We start from the raw sequence: 17,231 nt of genomic DNA, 5'->3' as shown, positions 1-17,231 counted from the left end.
TTGACTTCAGTACACAGCATTGATTGCATGCTTTTGTTAACTCGAATGTGTCTTAGAAGAAAGAGGCAGTAAGTTTCCAAGAGGTCACAGTGGATCTGCTTTACATGGAAATAATGTAATTGATAAGACATTATATGGGTTTAAAATGTACAGTGATAACTCAGGTGGACAGAAACGAAATTGTTTGTCTATTACTGAACCTAACTTGGCTCACGTCCCTATTTGCTCAATTGGCTGAAAGCAGTTACTCTTGCCACTTCAACCTAGTTCAGTTACTTCCAGTTTATTCAGTCAAATTCTGAGGCTACCTTTCTGGCCCCTTCTTAAGTTGTCTCTAGAGGTGATCTAAGTTGCTGTGTGGCTTACAGGCCATTCTGGCATTGGGAGAGGAGTGGCTTGTTTCCTGGATCTTCTCTGGTCCTTGCTGGCTTCCACTGATGTATGGCAGGTCTGTTCTGGCCCTTGGGCCCCGTGTGCAACATCTGGTGCTGACAGACTCGGGCCTGGCTAAGCTTCTGGTCTGGAGTCCAGACTCTATACCCCATGCCCTGACTCTGGCTCTCTGCAGGCCACCGGCCCTCTGAGCGTTTCCTTGCTTTTCCTTAGAGATGTTCAAGAACTCATGGCTTCTTTTTGTGTAGAAAGTGGACTCTGTGGCACTTGCCAGGCTTCCTCCGGCTCATCTGTCTAGAGCCTTCTGCAGCCATTGTGGTGGCCCTTATGCCATGTTGCTTTGGTGCCATGCTAAAGGGGAGATTTTCCTAAGAGCTTGCAGTGTTCCCTGGCTATGCTTTGAGAAACAAAGCATTTGCATCTCTGCTCTGGGTGTTTTAATTGCTCTTCTACTGTAGTGGGGTGGGTGGGTAGGTAGAGAGCAGGTTGGGCATCCACCCGTGCAGCAGCATGCTATATAACCTCTGTAAGACTCATCTGGCTCGTTGCCTTCTTCCCTCCCTCAACCACCTGCCCTTAAAGGCTTCATCTACCTTTTAGTGTTGGGAAAGCCTCATGTTTTATCCCCACTTTAAGTTTTATACTATAAATATTATGCTGAGTCATTTAAGCTCCGGCTCATTGGATCCCACAAATCCATTTTCTCACAATAATACCTGAGAGCCTTGCTTTTCAGACTGTTATCTCAGTTACTGGCTTTAACAAAGCCGGATCTGAATATCAAAGCTGAGGAATGACCTTTCGGTTCTCTGCTCTATCTGTCCTCTCCTGGAAGTCGGGAATGCTGTTGTGTGATTCATTGGGTAGAGCAGGAATCACGAGGGCTCCTGGGGAAGAAAATGCATCAGTTAATATTTCAAAAATAGCATCCCAGCTATACCACTTTCTATTTTTACTGCGTGCACTTAAAAACAGAAGTTCAGTCTCTCCTCCTTCTCTTTCTCCATTCTTTGATGACACTGAAACTTCCTCATCATTGGGTCAAGTTCTATGCAACTGCAGCTTAATCCCTGCCCCCCCAAATCAGATTGCTGCCCATCGATAGACCATCTAAAATGGGCACTCACTATGAGGGAGGCGCTATTATGATTTTTCATTTTTCAGATGAGAAAGCAGATTTAAAGAGATTATGTCCAGGTTCACTCAGCTAGTAAGTGACAAAGCTGGGATTCAAACCCAGGTCTGTAACTTCTTATCTAAATTTCTAACATTGACATTACCCTGCCATTTCCAGTTTAAGTCCATTTCAGACTTATCACACACACATGAAGCTAAGTCCATCCTGAATCTATTATGTGGAAATTAATTTCTTACAAAAGGATTTTGTGTGTATACGATTTAAAAAATTATATACAATTTTTAAATTTAAAAGAAAATCAGTTCTCTAGTTTCTAATAATCTCAAAGTTTTCTCTGGACAGTTAAAAAAAACCATTCTGATTAAATAGCACTTAGGTGGTTCTCTAGATATAAGTCCAGTGGATTGACAATCCAAAATGAGCCTGTAGGTCTTGAAAGAACCCTGGAACTACAGATACAACTGCAGGTATCTGCTGTCAAAACATCTTTGTAGAGAAGAATTTAAATTGCCTGATAGATCTTATGTCCATTAAGAGAGAAATGGGAGTAAGGGAGAAAGAACATAAGAATGAGTTATTGGATGGAAACCTTGAGTAATTTTTAGATTACTTCTAAAACCAAAGTTAAATAGTACAAGATAAATAAACATGAAAAGAAAAGGCCCACGTAGAATTAACAGGGGATCTCACTGTTTCAAGAGGTAGAAATATCAGCAGTTGAAATTCTGTGTAAATTTATATCATATTCATGAACACACCAGAAACTCAGAAAGATATAAAGTTCACCATTCCCTTCCTTAATGACACCAGATGCATTTTCACAGGAATTTCTTAAACTCTTGTACTTTGAAATGCTGATAAGCTGCAGAGGTGTATCATATATTGTGAATTATCAGATTTGGATTTGTATTTCCTCAAATCACCCCAGGTTCAGGTACAGTATATTGGTAAGGGGTTAATTTTCAAACCAATGAGTGGTGAGAAGGGCTAGTGATAAGGGAAAAGGAAAAAAGCAATTATAATTGGTAAAATTCTTTCCATGTGAATATTTTTCTTTCTGTTTTCTTTTGTGTTTGCTGTGTATTCTGAAAGAGATGACAATTGCCTAATTCAGTTTGGTTGGAGTAATAGGTATGGGGTTGGTAAAGACCTCGTGTACATGATGGCGAGTTTGCTCTAGCACGGAACTGCCACTCTCCTCCAGCGGAGGGCCTGCCACACGTACATAACACCTGTCCAAACAGCCCTCCAGAGTATTGAGTAGTGACCCACCCGGGTCTTCTGTAGGTGCATTCAACTGCTGTTCAACCGCAGTCTTAATCAAAGATGATACCCTGACTTCAAGGTGGACATCTTATACCATCGATTTGTAGTAAGCTACCACATTTCCCTGAACAGTGTGTCATTTTATATGAATACTATAAGACAGCAGTGATCCTTTTAGGATCAGTGGTGATGTGATGCATCAGGGCCTGTTGACAGATGATGTGCTTGTACTTAGGCTGACTTGCACAGACGCTAAAGCAGTCCGTTAGCCAGCAGAACATGTGCTGTTTCCTCTGCACACTGCTCTGTAGCCCTGCCAGTCTTTTCAGGCTGGAAGAACAGTACTTAGCCATGGATCCTCTTCCCGTGGAAGATGGGTTCTTCGATCCTCCTGGCCTGGGGGAGGGCAGCATCATTCACCATCTTTTCTAGAGTAGCCATTTTTGTTTGCTTGTGGCAGGATTTGAAATAAGAATAGAGATTGTATAATTATATAATGAAATTACCTTCCAATTTAATAAGGTGCCATTTTCAGATTTCCTATCTTGTCCTAATATGCTATTGAAGTTTTAAAGGCCATTATAAACTTTACAGGGGCCTGTATGTCCTATTATAATAAAGCTGTATCTTTATTTCTTTCCATATTTGTGCATATATGTACATAATGATGCCGTATTTGAAATGTTCTATTTTTGCATATTATAGATTGTACAATATAGCCCAGAGTAAGCGTTCAATTGGTCTTTGAAAAAAATCAGGAAAACATAATTTTATAGAGGCTAAACTTCTTCAATATATTAAAATGAGATATCCTTATGTATTTAAGTAAAGATATGCATTTTAATTTCAATAATTTACTTCTCATTCTTTTATTTTTCAACAGAAATGATCTTGTCTTGAGTAACTATTTTTGTTTATTGGTGTTATTGAGAGAACACAATTGATGCCTATTTTATTAATATTGCATGATTAAAAACCAGTCCACTGACATCAAGGGGGATGGTGGGATGAACAATGTGCAATTTATTAACTTTCGACACCATCCAATACATATGCTTGCATTTTCTTATAATTTTCGGTAATATGGCAATACTGCGATAAGTAGAAAATAAAAAAATATTACTTATCATCATAGTCTCAGACCACTATTTTTAGTATCATATATATTATCAATTTTTAGCAACCTGAGTTGTACAATGCTGTATTGTCAATTATGGATAAGGCAAAGTCTTCTTTGACAACACTCCTCCCTGTGGAAAAACTCTTCCCGCTACCAGACAAGAATATCATTACCAATTTGATAATATCCTTTCAAACCTTTTGCCAGTCATTTATAGACAACAGTTGTATGGTGCTGGTTTGTGAATGTATGTGTTTTATTACTGGTATACTGCAAGTCTTGTTCTGTGAGTTGCCTTTGTCACTCACCAGTATGCCTTAGAGATCTTTCTGTCTAGGCTTCATCACTAATTAGTAGGGGAACCTTGAGGAGACAACTTAACTTTAGTGCCTCAGTTTCCTTGTATTGCCTTTGGGGAACTCTGTCCCACAGAGTTGACCCACATTGGTTGACCCACATAAATGCTCAGTTTTCCGAGTTCCATCTGCTCACCTGTTCGTCTTCAAGATGGCATCTGGTTGTCTGGCTCGTGTGATTTGATGGTGGAGATAGGAAGGGGGCGTGTACGGACCCATGCGGTGTCCTCTGGATCCTTGCTGATATCGCTCATCTGCTCTCTGTGCTGGTCCCTGCTGTGGTGTTAGGTCCTATCTGCTCTTTGGGGTGATACTGGCTTTAGCCATTAGTCCCTTGTGTGAAATGATCTGCCTGCACTGTGCTGTTTTGATCTTAACACCAGGCCTCTTAACTCCTCCGGTCCTATCAGAGCCTCTGTGTTGCCACAGCGAGGACTTGGGTTGTTCTGTGTCCCCAGTTTCCATTCATGGAGTGCCGTGAGCTCTGTCTCAGGTTCAGGCGTCTGCTGGCCTGCTGCTGTCATTTCTGCTCCATGATGACTTTACTTCCTTGAAGAGTGGACCTGGATGAAGGGCCAGGGGCGGGGGTGAGAAAAAGGGATCCTGATCTGACTTTGTTCCCACTGAGTTTCCATTCTTCTTTCCACCACCCCTCAGCCTGGAAGTGGTGGGCTTTGGGTTGTCTGCTTCCCCTATGCCATTTCCTCCTTCTGTCTTCTACCTCCTGCCTCAATGCCCAGTAATTATAATAGGAAGGGTTGGCCTCTTCGTAATATGAAAGAATGCTATGTAATCTGAGTCCTCTAGGCTAGGTCTGATAAATTAATAGGAATTCAAGGATTTCAAAATACATCTTATTTTTTAGGACTATTGTCTTACTGCAAAACACCATTGGAATGCTACAAGATAAATATTAACTTTTTTCCTCTTTGTATTCCTGCTATAATAATTCTAATCTACCCCCAAAGCAAATGGGGTGTGTATGTGGTGAAAGTCAGTAAAAAGAATTTCGAAAGAGAAAAGAACGTTAATATATTTAATATTATTCCCTCTGGTTCATTTCTGCTGCAATGATTATCCATCTATCTATATCATTCTGTGCATGTTTTAGTATTTCTTTAGGTTACATAATGAGAAAATGTAATTGCCATAGAATATGCATATTTTATATGTTTTACTGTATAGTGACAAATTGTGCTAAGAAGTGACTAGGCCAATTACACTCAACTATGAGTGACAGAGAGTATCCTTAACTCAACAGTGCCGACATTTTACATAACTTATCCTGCTGAAATTCTCCCAACAATCCTGCAGAGCAGGTATTCCTATTCCCATTTTATATATGAAGATCCCAAGAGTTAAAGCAACTCGCTCCAAGTCACACAGATACTAAGTGCCCAATTTTGGAACCTTTTCTAGTAAAGCATAAGAACCCTACTATTTTATCCCTCCGTCCCAGAAATCGGTCTCTATTTTGGGTTAATCCTTATAATATCAACTACTATTGTTTTGCTCATGTCCGACTTAATAATCCATGATAAAATAGAAAATGATATCACAAATCATGGACAAATGATGCTATTGCCTTAGCTCAGTTTAAACATCTATTTACAGGTCAAGGGCAAATAGTTGACCTCACATCTTTTGGACTCACGATCATTAGCTCCACAGGCAGAGAAGAACAAAACCCAGCTAAATGAAGGGGTGGATCTGCCAGCAGCTTTAGCACTAGGAAGTGTGAGACCCGAGGCGTAGCCCGGAGACTCTAATCATCAGGGGGGCACCGTGTCCAGAGGGACACACGCCTTCAGAGTTGCATCACCTACTATTACAAGCGTCTTTATTGAGACTGACAAAAGCGAATTCCTGAGGTCAGAAAACAGAACTCTTTCAGCTGAGTCATGATATTTAAAAATCTCTTTCTGAGCCTCTTGCCTAGCTGATCAAACTGTCCTCTCAGAACAAATTGTTGGATAATGAAACGCACATACTGTTGCTGGAGAGGGCTGTCCTGTTTACAGCACCCGCTTCAGCCTGAGGCCGGTCCTGGTTGCTCCCCTTCTCTCTGTAAGTTAAAGCAATGGCCTCAGGCTAGCAGTACACGCTGTACAGCAGCTGCAACTCGTTATCGGCTTTGTCCAGAATAACAAACAGAACAAACACATTTTGCAAGGACTCTTTCCCCCTCCTATGTAGAGGAGGAGGAGTTAAGCAATCAGTGAAATGCTGATTGATCAGTTGCGCTGACTTAGAGAAGTCCAAGGCCACATTAGTACTATTAACCCCTAAAAAACAACAAAAAGTTCTTAGAACTTTACTTAAATTATTTTTGAGATGTGAAGTTGTAGACCTCCCCAAAGGGAAAACGGGAAAATATTCGTGTTTCGTTTAGTACAGTTTACTTATCCAGATGGTTTTGTAATGTAATGATGATTAATTATTTTTGTAAAGAGAATTCATGTTATTTGGCAGATGTGAGTTGACCACAGAGCACCAGAGTTGCATGAACCAAATGGTATGATGAAACTCAATTTTAGTAAACCGTCCCACTCCTACGACTCAACTTCAAATTCAGCTGCCAACTCCTGTGGCCACTTTTAGACTTCTCTTTACTAGAAATTGCATCATCTCCAAATTTCAAAAATCCCTCTTCCTGTGTACCCCTTTTCTTATTCTTTGACTTGCTATACTCAAGTATTCCCACGGTTAACAGTTTTCTGAACATCCTTTCTTGCCTAGCTTAGAGTCTAGGGTCTACTGTTATAATAATTTCTTTGGAGATACCCTGAACTTCCATGCCCCTATTTCTCTCTAACTGAACTGGCAAAACTCAAACCTTTGGTGAACAAGTCTCCATCTCTAGGCCTGCACCCATGTATTTGAACATGGCTGGAGAAAACCACATACATGGAGATTCCTGGGGTCACTATAAATTCATAATCACAAACCTCAAATGGGAATCCAATACTACGGTATCTCCTGCTGTGGTTCTCTAATGAGAGCATGATCTTACTCTTCACAGGAACTATCTTAAACCTTCCCATCCTCAGTTGAAAACCATACCTCCTACTTCTTTATCAAGTAGGAACCATCAAGTGGCCTCGCTCTCATCTTCACACTACCAAACCAACAAACCTTCAGCTAGAGAGGGGCTATTTCATGCATCTACTCCTATCGCCCTGCTGTTACAGTGGTGTCCCCCGCCTATCGTAAACCAGTTCTCTCCAAGCTCTCTACGTTCCATCCCGACTCTCTTTCTCAAAGTCTTCACTTTTTGGTTACGCTCCTTCTTTCATGCTAATTCTCCCCCCCCCCCCCCCGTTCAGAAAGAGGAGTTTCATCAACTGCAAGTATGCCCTCGTCACCTTCCTTTTTTAAAAACCCCGCAAATAAAACCCTTCCTTGCTTCACATTCTCATCCAGCTTCTATTATTTGCACCTGCTTTTCTTCCGCGGTTGTCTCCACTTCTTTACGTCCCTTTCACTCTTTATCCACTTCCATCTGACTTCTCCCTCCACCACTTAAATAACATTAAATATGTGGTCTCAAGTAACTTCTGGCCTTGGCCTGACCCACAGGGGAGGGGTCTGCAGCACAAATCACGTGGAGTTGCCCGCTCCTGAGGGAAAGGAGTTTGGCCTTTCATGACCCTGGCATGGAGCAAGGCGACACTGGTCAACCAGGGCGATTCTCTGGAAAAGGTGTCAGATGTGGCTGATCAGCAGCCAACCCTCACAGCGGCTAGAGGATGGGTATGCTGGCCCCGTCAAGGGGACCTGGGCAGGGCACCCTGACAGGTCTACCGCAGTTAGCTTCCTACATGGACTCACCTCGCATGCAATCTACAGCAGTCAGTCTGATCTTATTATAACATAAATAAAATAATTTCACTTGTTATGTGCTGTAGACTGAATGTTTATGCCCCTCTCCCCAATTCATGTATTAAAACTCTAATCCTCAGTGTGATGGTATTTGGAGATGGGGCCCTTGGGAGGTAATTAGGTCATGAGGATGGAGCCCTCAGGATGGGGTTAGTGTCTTTATAAAAAGAGACACTAATGTGAGAGAGAGAGCTTGCTTCCTCTCTCTCTCTCTCTCTGCAATGTGAGGAAACCAGGAAGAGGGATCTCACAGAACCTGAGCATGCGAGCACCCTGATCTTGGAATTCCCAGCCTCCAGAACTGTGAGAAATAAATGTTTCTTGTTTAAGCCACCTAGTCTGTAGTATTTATTTTAGCACCCCGAGCAGACTGACATCATGTTAAAATCCTTCGATGGCTTCCTTTTGTCTATAAATGACAAATCTATATCCTAACATGTCCTACCAACCCCTGTAGGATCTGGAGTCTGACTATCAGTCAACTATCTCCTGGTGACAGTCTTCCCTTGTTCGCCATCCTCTTGTCCCATCAACCAGTTCCTGGAAGGTTCATCAATTCCCAACTCAAAGCCTTCACGAATGGTGTCTCCCTGGCTTTTCCTCTCGTGTCACTCATTTTATTAATACATATCATTTACAACTCAGCTTAAATATCACTTCCTCAGAGAGACTGCCCCTAACCATCCAATCTAAATTTTGTCCCCTACTCTTATTTTCTAGCTAAATACCCTGCTTTTTCCATGCAGAGTTGTAATTATATATTGTAATATAATTTGTAATCATATATCATGTGATTGATGACTAAGCTGTCCTAACACACTGAAAGGCCCGATTCGTTCGTAGTCGTAACATCTCCTACCCGGTACCCTGAGGGTGGGAAGCATGTCAGTTCATTTCACCATTGGCTGATGGACTATCTGGTATGTAGCAGAAGATGCTCAACTTGTTGAATGAATAAATAAATGAATGGATGAATGATGACCAAATCAGACCTACAAAATCAGGGGAATCAGGAAACACTCCCTTTTTTCGAGTTATCCCTTAGCAATTCTACTAAGGCTGTCAATACAGGGCCACTTGATGTTTAATCAAATTGGTGTCCTTTTGTGCTGTCTTCTGAGATCATGGTGTTTGATAGATATTGTCTCATTAACTCTTACACATCCCTACCATTTATGTGGCATTGACTTGTCCAGTTTTTAGAGAAACGGGGATATAGAAAGGTTAATTGACTTGGCTAAGGATAGAACGAATTTACAACAGAGCCAAGGATAGAATTTGCCTCTACTTCTTGGCTAGTTAAGCATGTTGCATACTTAGTAATTAAAGAAAATATATTGGGAATAAATTCACATCAGTAGGTTTGTGTAACTAGAAACTTCCTTCTGAAATGTGTTACTGTAAATATTCCTCCTCTGCACGTAGCAAGTTACGTGAGATACAAGTTTAGGCCAAGAACTCTTTTTTCGTGATCATTAATCTTTCTCAATTTCTTATGAGAAAATGAGGCAGACGAAGGTTGAATAACTCAGCCACTGCGATAGAATGAATTTATGTCAAAGCTCTGTTCTGGGGTTTCGAGAATAAACGCACAGCTATGTTGTTCATCCTCATTTGAAGAGTGGTTTATACATTTAATATTAAAAATCCTAATTCAGCTGATTGCTAAGACTTAAATATATCAAAGGAAGATTAATAGGAACCAGGATCTTTGAGTCCTTCTAGGGAAACATTTGTGTAACATTTTACTTAAATCTCTCTATAGCATTCGTGTATGTAAATATTATTTAAAATATTTTTAAAGCCATAAATTATTTTCAACCGGCTTTAATTAGAATTTTCCTCACTCTAGTTTGAGTGTATAGATATTCCTTGAAGTAAAATATTACTTCAAGCTTGAAATATAATTGCAGATAAAATCTGGAGCATATTTTTGCTTTTTAATTCAAAGCGTGGTGTGCCGTTTTGAAGTGTCATCCATTATGTGTGTAAAAGAATGGTTGTCATATTTCATCTTGAAATTTACTAAGATATTTAGGACATGTATTTACTGAGGAAATATGTTAATTTGGAGAATATTTTGTTGAGTTAAAGTTCTGGCACATTTTTTTTTTTGCCCCCATACTAATTCTGAGTCACATGATCAGTCAAGGGCTCTAATTCTATTGGTATTAGAACGTAACCTGTCACCTGGACTTTGGAGCTGTGTCTTTTCTTCAGAGGAGATAAGAAAAAGTGTTTTATCTTAGGTCTGGAAGGAACACGGCGTCAAGTATCAAGGTAGTGGAGTAGTTATTTTCCTAGACACAGCACAGGCTTTTCAAACCTGAAGAAAAAGATTAATCTCCTTAAAAAAGGACCTTGCTAACTTGGGTCTGGACATGGCAATCCTGTTTCCAGCCTCCCTGTGCATAAGCTTTAACAGTCAAAAGATTGTTTCCTCTGATTTTGATGTGGCTCATCTTTTCTTAGCTTCTCCTACTCAAGATTTGGAAAAGAAGGAACAGTCGTGAGCTGAATAATTTATTCGATTCTGGTGAGGAGTTCTTGTGAAATTGTACTATTCTTGAGTTTTAAACCCTTGTAACTAATATAAATTTGGCATGAGCCTTTACTTTTCTCTCTGTGATTTTGGGTGTGATGGTAGCCGTAGATTTACAATTTCATGGGTGTTAGGGGTTTTATTTATTTTAAAGCTTACTGTGTTTTATATTATACCTTATGTGCTTATAGCATTTGATATTAATCTAAATTCATTAATCTAAATGCATTTTGTCATGAATTTCTCTATCTTTCATGTGTTTTCAGAAAGCATTTGGTTGTTTTAAAGAAATTAATTGAGATTTCATGGTTCATCCCTTGTCTTTGTAGTCACATATGCAGGGGATATTTACAATTCTACTCTAGCTAATTTGTTCAGTGTTGGTCACTAGACCCATTTGCCAAAGTTGGATGGTGAAGAAGTGTGATTCTTTTTGTTCTCTTGAGAAGTTGTTGGGTCTGAAGCAGCTCCTAGGGTGTAGGTCAGCTCCTTTGGGCTATGAAAGATGACATGAGGGCTGTTTACTTTGTGAAGTGCATTAACAGGTGATCACATTTCGTCTTGGAAGAGCTCCTGGAAAGGAATATTGATTTGGCCTGTTCTGCTTGGGTCTCATGTTTCTTAGGTCTTCAGTTCTTTTTGTTATTCTTTATTGTTCAATTTTGAGAGTAGAAAATACAGGTCATGTCTCTTTTTAAGAATAAACCTGAAAGGCTTTTCAAGAGGGAGCTTTTAGTGGTCAAGTTTGTGTTTGAATCTTAATTCTATTCTAGGATTCAGCACCATCTTGGCACATAAAAGGTCTTCAATAAATGTTGAAAGAAGGAATTAGAGAATTATTGATCACTTATGGCCCATGAGAGGTCACAGTCACTACTATTTCCAATTTGTTGATAGAAAACAGAGACAATGAAGAAACTAATTTAGTTTTGCATAACTAATTTAGGATTGCATAACATGAATGAGGCATACAGAGCCTAAAGCTGTGGAAAAGTGCATATATTGTATTTCTAGCTTTGTACTGTAGTCAATAAGCAGTGTGGAGCTATTTAATGATTTTAATCAGAAAAATATCAGTGGATGAAGTAAGAGTCTGTAAATAGCGTCTTAACTGTATGGTACAAATGAGAAGAAATAAATTTCACAACGAAAGTACGATTTCACATGGCTTTGAAGGATTGACAGGATATACAAATTGAGAAAATCAATCTAACCAATGTTCAGCCTCAAATTTCTTCATCAGGTAAAATATTGCATCATTTATGTTGGCTAAATGATTCACAATCTGTTTCATTAATTATTCCTCATCGCTTTCTTTATCAGCTCCATTTTATGAAGACGAAACTTCAGTAGGCAGAAGTTGTGTGGTCTTTGACGCTGTCGGCAATGTGTCAAGCCATTGTGAAATTCATCTACGTCTTTTCAATGTATTGTTCTATAATCCCACCTTCCTCCTGTGACTCTTCTCTTTTCTTGTTCCTTGTACCCCTTCTGAATTTTCTCTGGTGAAATTTGTGTGGCAGGATGAGGAAGAGAAGAGAAAAAAGCAGGCAGAGATGGGGATTGTTAAGACACTTTGGATTCTAGCCAGCGGCCGTTAACGGAAGGGTGGCAAAAGAACATAACGGTAGAACTGGACCCTGCTATTGAATGGCTCTAGTCTCTGCCAGGAGTTAGGCTTGGCCTTCAGTGTTATTATTATTTTCTTTTAGATTTGGGTGGGACTATGCCTTGATTCCTTATAGCATCATTGTGAAATAGCTGTATGTCCTACCTTCAGTGTTAATGAGCCATCTTGGCCTGTTACCATCCCTGCCCCACATCATTGTGTCTACCTAGAACTCCAACGCCTGAAAATAACAGCTGAAAAAAAATGATGGCCTTCAATATACATATTTGCCGATTTTTTGTCAGTTAATATGATAAACAACTTTTGTTTAAATGTAAAAATTATTTTAAAAAAGCACTTCCTCTTTAAAAGACTGATTTTCATCGAAATTGATTCTGGCCTCTAAGCCGAGAGTTCACTGCGAAGACAATTTGCGAAAATGCAGACAATTCAGGACTTTAGTTTTGGGTTATTAAAAAAGTTTATTCTCAAATTTGTATTCTGTTTTCTCAGTTTACTGTAATGTTTCAGTTTGCTTTTAAGTTTTATCAAGATAAGTATTGGGATACCTTCACAATAAGGAAATTTATTTTTCTTACCCCGTATGTTAAAGACAGAAGTAACATGAGCACTATGTAGTCTAGTGGATAGCAATTCTTTTCACATAGTGGTTGCAGAATGCTCATTGGCTCATAGGTGCTCTGATTTGCATGTGAACGGGGAAATTAAACTACACTCCTGAAAGACCTTTAACTGAAGGTTTCAGTAGCTTTCATTAGGTTTTAAATCTTTGAAACTTAAATGAATAGAAAAATAAGGAAAAAATTGTGTCCTAATAAAAGACCTTTTTTTAATTTAAAGGTTTATCACACAATCAGTTTATCTAGAGGATGTGCAATTCTGTCTATTTGTGAATTTGGAGAAGAACTAGATATATTTTTGAGAGAATCTTTGGCTTGTGTTGTGAGTAGCAATATTTTACCACCAACCTATGTCCCTCAAAACCGTGTATCTATCTATATTTTGTTAAAATAGGTAAATATTGATTAATGAATCAAGTACTAACTAATCCTGATAATTAATGGGAGAAAAATATACATTTATGGACAAGTGACTTTTTGAGTCACGGTCTTTAAAAATTTGAGGAATAGAGTCACCATTTTTAGTACAAATATTATTCTATCCTGACGACACTTTTTTTCCAAATTATATATGGTGTACTATCCAAAATAATGAACGTTGTACTAAGACTTCTTCCATTATGCAACTTCATTTTTTTCATTTGTCTTACTTTTTACAATATGTCTAATCGTTCTTTTTGTAGGATTTTTATTATTATTGCTTGACCTCAACTTCTAATCCCAGTCAATTAACTTTTAAAAACAAACTTTTGAAATCTTGACACAGTTCTCAACTTTCTAACGCTCAATCCTTTGCTTGTTCAGCCCACAAAGTTTTCAACAATGTTCTCTTGGAATAATCAATTCCCTTATCCAAGTTGAATTAGCAAAAACGTTACACATTTTCCTCTTCCTATCAGCTGAGGATGATCTTGACAAGGTCAAGTATAGGTTAAAAGTAAATGACTTGAAATAAACAATACCAGAATAAAACATTTAATTCTTCAACACCCGGGGAAGCATCAGGAGTTGAAATCCAAGTAGACACTTTTGCTTGTTAGCAGTTTGTAGAATTCATGGATGAGGATGTTGGCTTCTTTTCCTTTTTCCTCCTCTTCTTCCTCGTCTTCTCCATCTCCTTCTTGTTTTTCTTTTTTTCCCTTTAGAATATTAGTTTTCTCCAAAAAATTTTAACTTTGATAAAATAAGACAGGCACCTTGCTTTTCAATGACAACTCAGAAATCTCCAAATCTGGAGGAAGAAATAGCTGTCTGGTCCATTCACGAGACTTTGCAATAATATTTTAGGAAGATGGACCTTTACTGATTATGGGAGTAGTGGTCTGATTGTTAGGAGGGCAAATACATCTTCCTGGACCAACTTCCCCTGAAAAGAGGAGGCCGTGGAAGAAATCAGATTTAATATAACAAATGTATTATAAAAAGGGGTGGAGTAGGAATGTGCCTGAGTGACCTGTTTTTTAGTTAAAAAAAAAGAAAAGTCTTCTGCGTCATTCCCATGTAACCTGCTGCCCCTTACTTCATGAAGCCTGTGACTTCAAGACTCATTGCACAACTTGCTTTTTTTGTTACCCTCAAATATGTTTAATTTAAAGAGGGTCCAGTACTTTCCTAGCACACTGCCTGGATTATCACAGGTAACCCCTCCTCATGGCCAGGGTTGTTCATTCGAGCCTTGCAAAATCATTTGTGTTTACTCTTACCAAAGTTAAGAAAATAAGCCCTTCACAGCCGTTCATTCCGTTCAGTACCTTAGAAGATTTTTGTTGCATTAGAATGTTTTGCTGCAATGATAATCATTGTGCAAAAAAGGCTGATGATGGGTTAAATTTTTTTGAAACATTTTACTCTTTAGAATGACAATTGCTTAATGATTTGGTCTTTTTATTTTATGAAATTTATGTTGTAGGTATGTTTAGGCCAAATTTTAAGAAGATGCTTAGGCCAACATCAAGTGTAGAGTTTGATTTATGTAATTGTTAGTTTCTTTCACCAATTGTTCCGTCGTTTACAAAATTATTTCTATTTGAAATGTATTAATTATTCAGAACTTATGCTTATACAGTCATTTCTACTAAAAGCTTTAGATCTAGTACTAAATAACTCAAAAATAATGAGATGAATTTGGCTTATTTAGATATCAGTTTCTTATATCTATTAAACAAAGGAATCGGAAAAGATGATTTTAAAGATTCCCTTCAGTTCTATGAAACTATCTACATAATTTTTTATATTCTCTGTTTGTCTAATGAGAATGTAGGCAATACATTTAAAAAGTTTTGCAATCTCGTACACAGCATCTTTTAGTAGAAAACAATCCTGTTTCCTGATATACGATGTCTGATATATAGAAAGTACTCAATAAATACTTCTTGAATTGGTTATTCTTTTAGCAACTCTAGACTTTATTTATCAGCAATCATGAAAATTCAATGGCATTAAATTATGCAGATTCTGGAATAAGTTACTTCAAGCAACAGGATGTAAGATAGAAAAATATAAAATATGCCTTGCTATTTTAGATAAGTCCAGCCAAATCAGGTAGTTAGCTAGAAGTGTGGGTCCCAGGCCAATTAATTCTACTAAGTAGACTACTGGAAAAAATTTGTGATTTTATTTCTATAGTACCATCTTTATTTCTTATATTATTTTAATTTTAAACAATATTAAAGCAGAGAAGTTATAGATTATTTCTTCTCTCTCATTATTTTATTTTTATAGAAGTTACATCTTACTCATGTCCAGTAATATCACAATATTTCTGAGCATTGCTACCTCTACAATCACATATTCTTCCTATGAAATTGGATCTTAACCAGCCTACTCCTTCTAAGTTATTTCATGTTGTTGCCTCTGTTTTTCCCAGATATGATTGACATGCTGGAAAGAGGATGGACGCTGGTTAAGAGTTGAGTTCTCATCTTGGCTTTGTAACTTAGCTGTGAGATTTTGGGCAAGTGACTTAACTCTCTGGGACTCACTTACCATCTTTATCTGTGAAACAGGAATAGTATTAGCTATGTTCAGTTCAGAGATTGCTCTTAAGATCAGCAAATAAGACATACCAAATGCCTCGCTCAGCGGCTGGCGCTATGTAGGTGATCACCAAACGGCAAATACCTCAACTTTAGGAAGGGATCATATTTATCACTATAGGAGCCATTAAAATTGATTTATTTAAATACCTATTTGCGCTTACTGGCAGAATAGCAAGTGGTGTATATCTATCTGTCTGTCTGTCTATCTATCTTTCTATCTATTTATCTACCTATCTATTATCTATAGCTCTAATATATGTTAATATATTATGGTTGTAAATTCTAATATTTTAACTTCTATTGTAGGATCTTTCTTATTTATTACCCAAGAATTACCTCTTTTTTTTGTTATTGGACTTTTAGGAATGTTGAAAGATTTTGATTAGGAATCTTACATGACAAGATTTTAAATTTAACAGTTATCTCATGGTCAAAAGTCTGGTTTTAGTATTCTAATTTATTCTATATTTAACTTTCTAGTGACCTTTGAGTTCCTTCTAGTAAATTCCACTCTAAATTCTGCTTTCTAGGTATGGCTTTAACGACTGCAGCTCACTGAGACTAACTTTAGGCAGCTTCTGTACTTTATTGCTGCGACATGCGCTTTTTGGCCTATTTCCTTATAATCACTTCTCCACAACTCATATTTGAAGCTTGTTTTTCTTCCCCCTTTTTGGACTGACTTACACTTGACGCACTTTGCCTGTACTTTACTCTGTTTGTGTTTGACTTGGCTTGAATTCGCTGAGTCAACCTTCTAAGGCATTGTCCGCACTGTTCTTCTCATCCCACAGATACATAACAAGCTTGGTTTACTCACCAGTTAATTCACTCTGCCCTCTTACATTTCTACATTTTCCAGCTAATGATGGTCTAGAAGATATACTCAGTGCTCTTGAGTTGAGGTAGATTGCACCTAACATTTCCACTTAGTCCAGTAATAATGTCTCTTATTTTTTAAGGCAGAAATCAGTACGACAAGATTTATTCTTTATAAATGCTTGCTGCTTGTACCCACTAACCTGTTCTCTTTAAGGTCTTTTCAAATGGGGTCTTATAAAGATGGCCTCTTATTATCCTAGAACATAAATCACGTGTGCCTTGGATTTTAATGCATGAAACCATTTTTACAAGGTCTCCTCTCCAGCTTCGTTTCTCACCTTGCCGTGTGTCCCTCCAACATTTATGTTATCACATGTGAGACTGATAAGCGCATTCGTAAAGATTGGTTCCTCACTTTCTAGCC

Source organism: Ceratotherium simum, chromosome 37, assembly GCF_057802395.1.
Source record: "Ceratotherium simum simum isolate JZ-2026a chromosome 37, ASM5780239v1, whole genome shotgun sequence".
NCBI classification, from domain to species: Eukaryota; Metazoa; Chordata; class Mammalia; order Perissodactyla; family Rhinocerotidae; genus Ceratotherium; species Ceratotherium simum.
Note: the sequence above shows the minus strand (reverse complement) of the source record.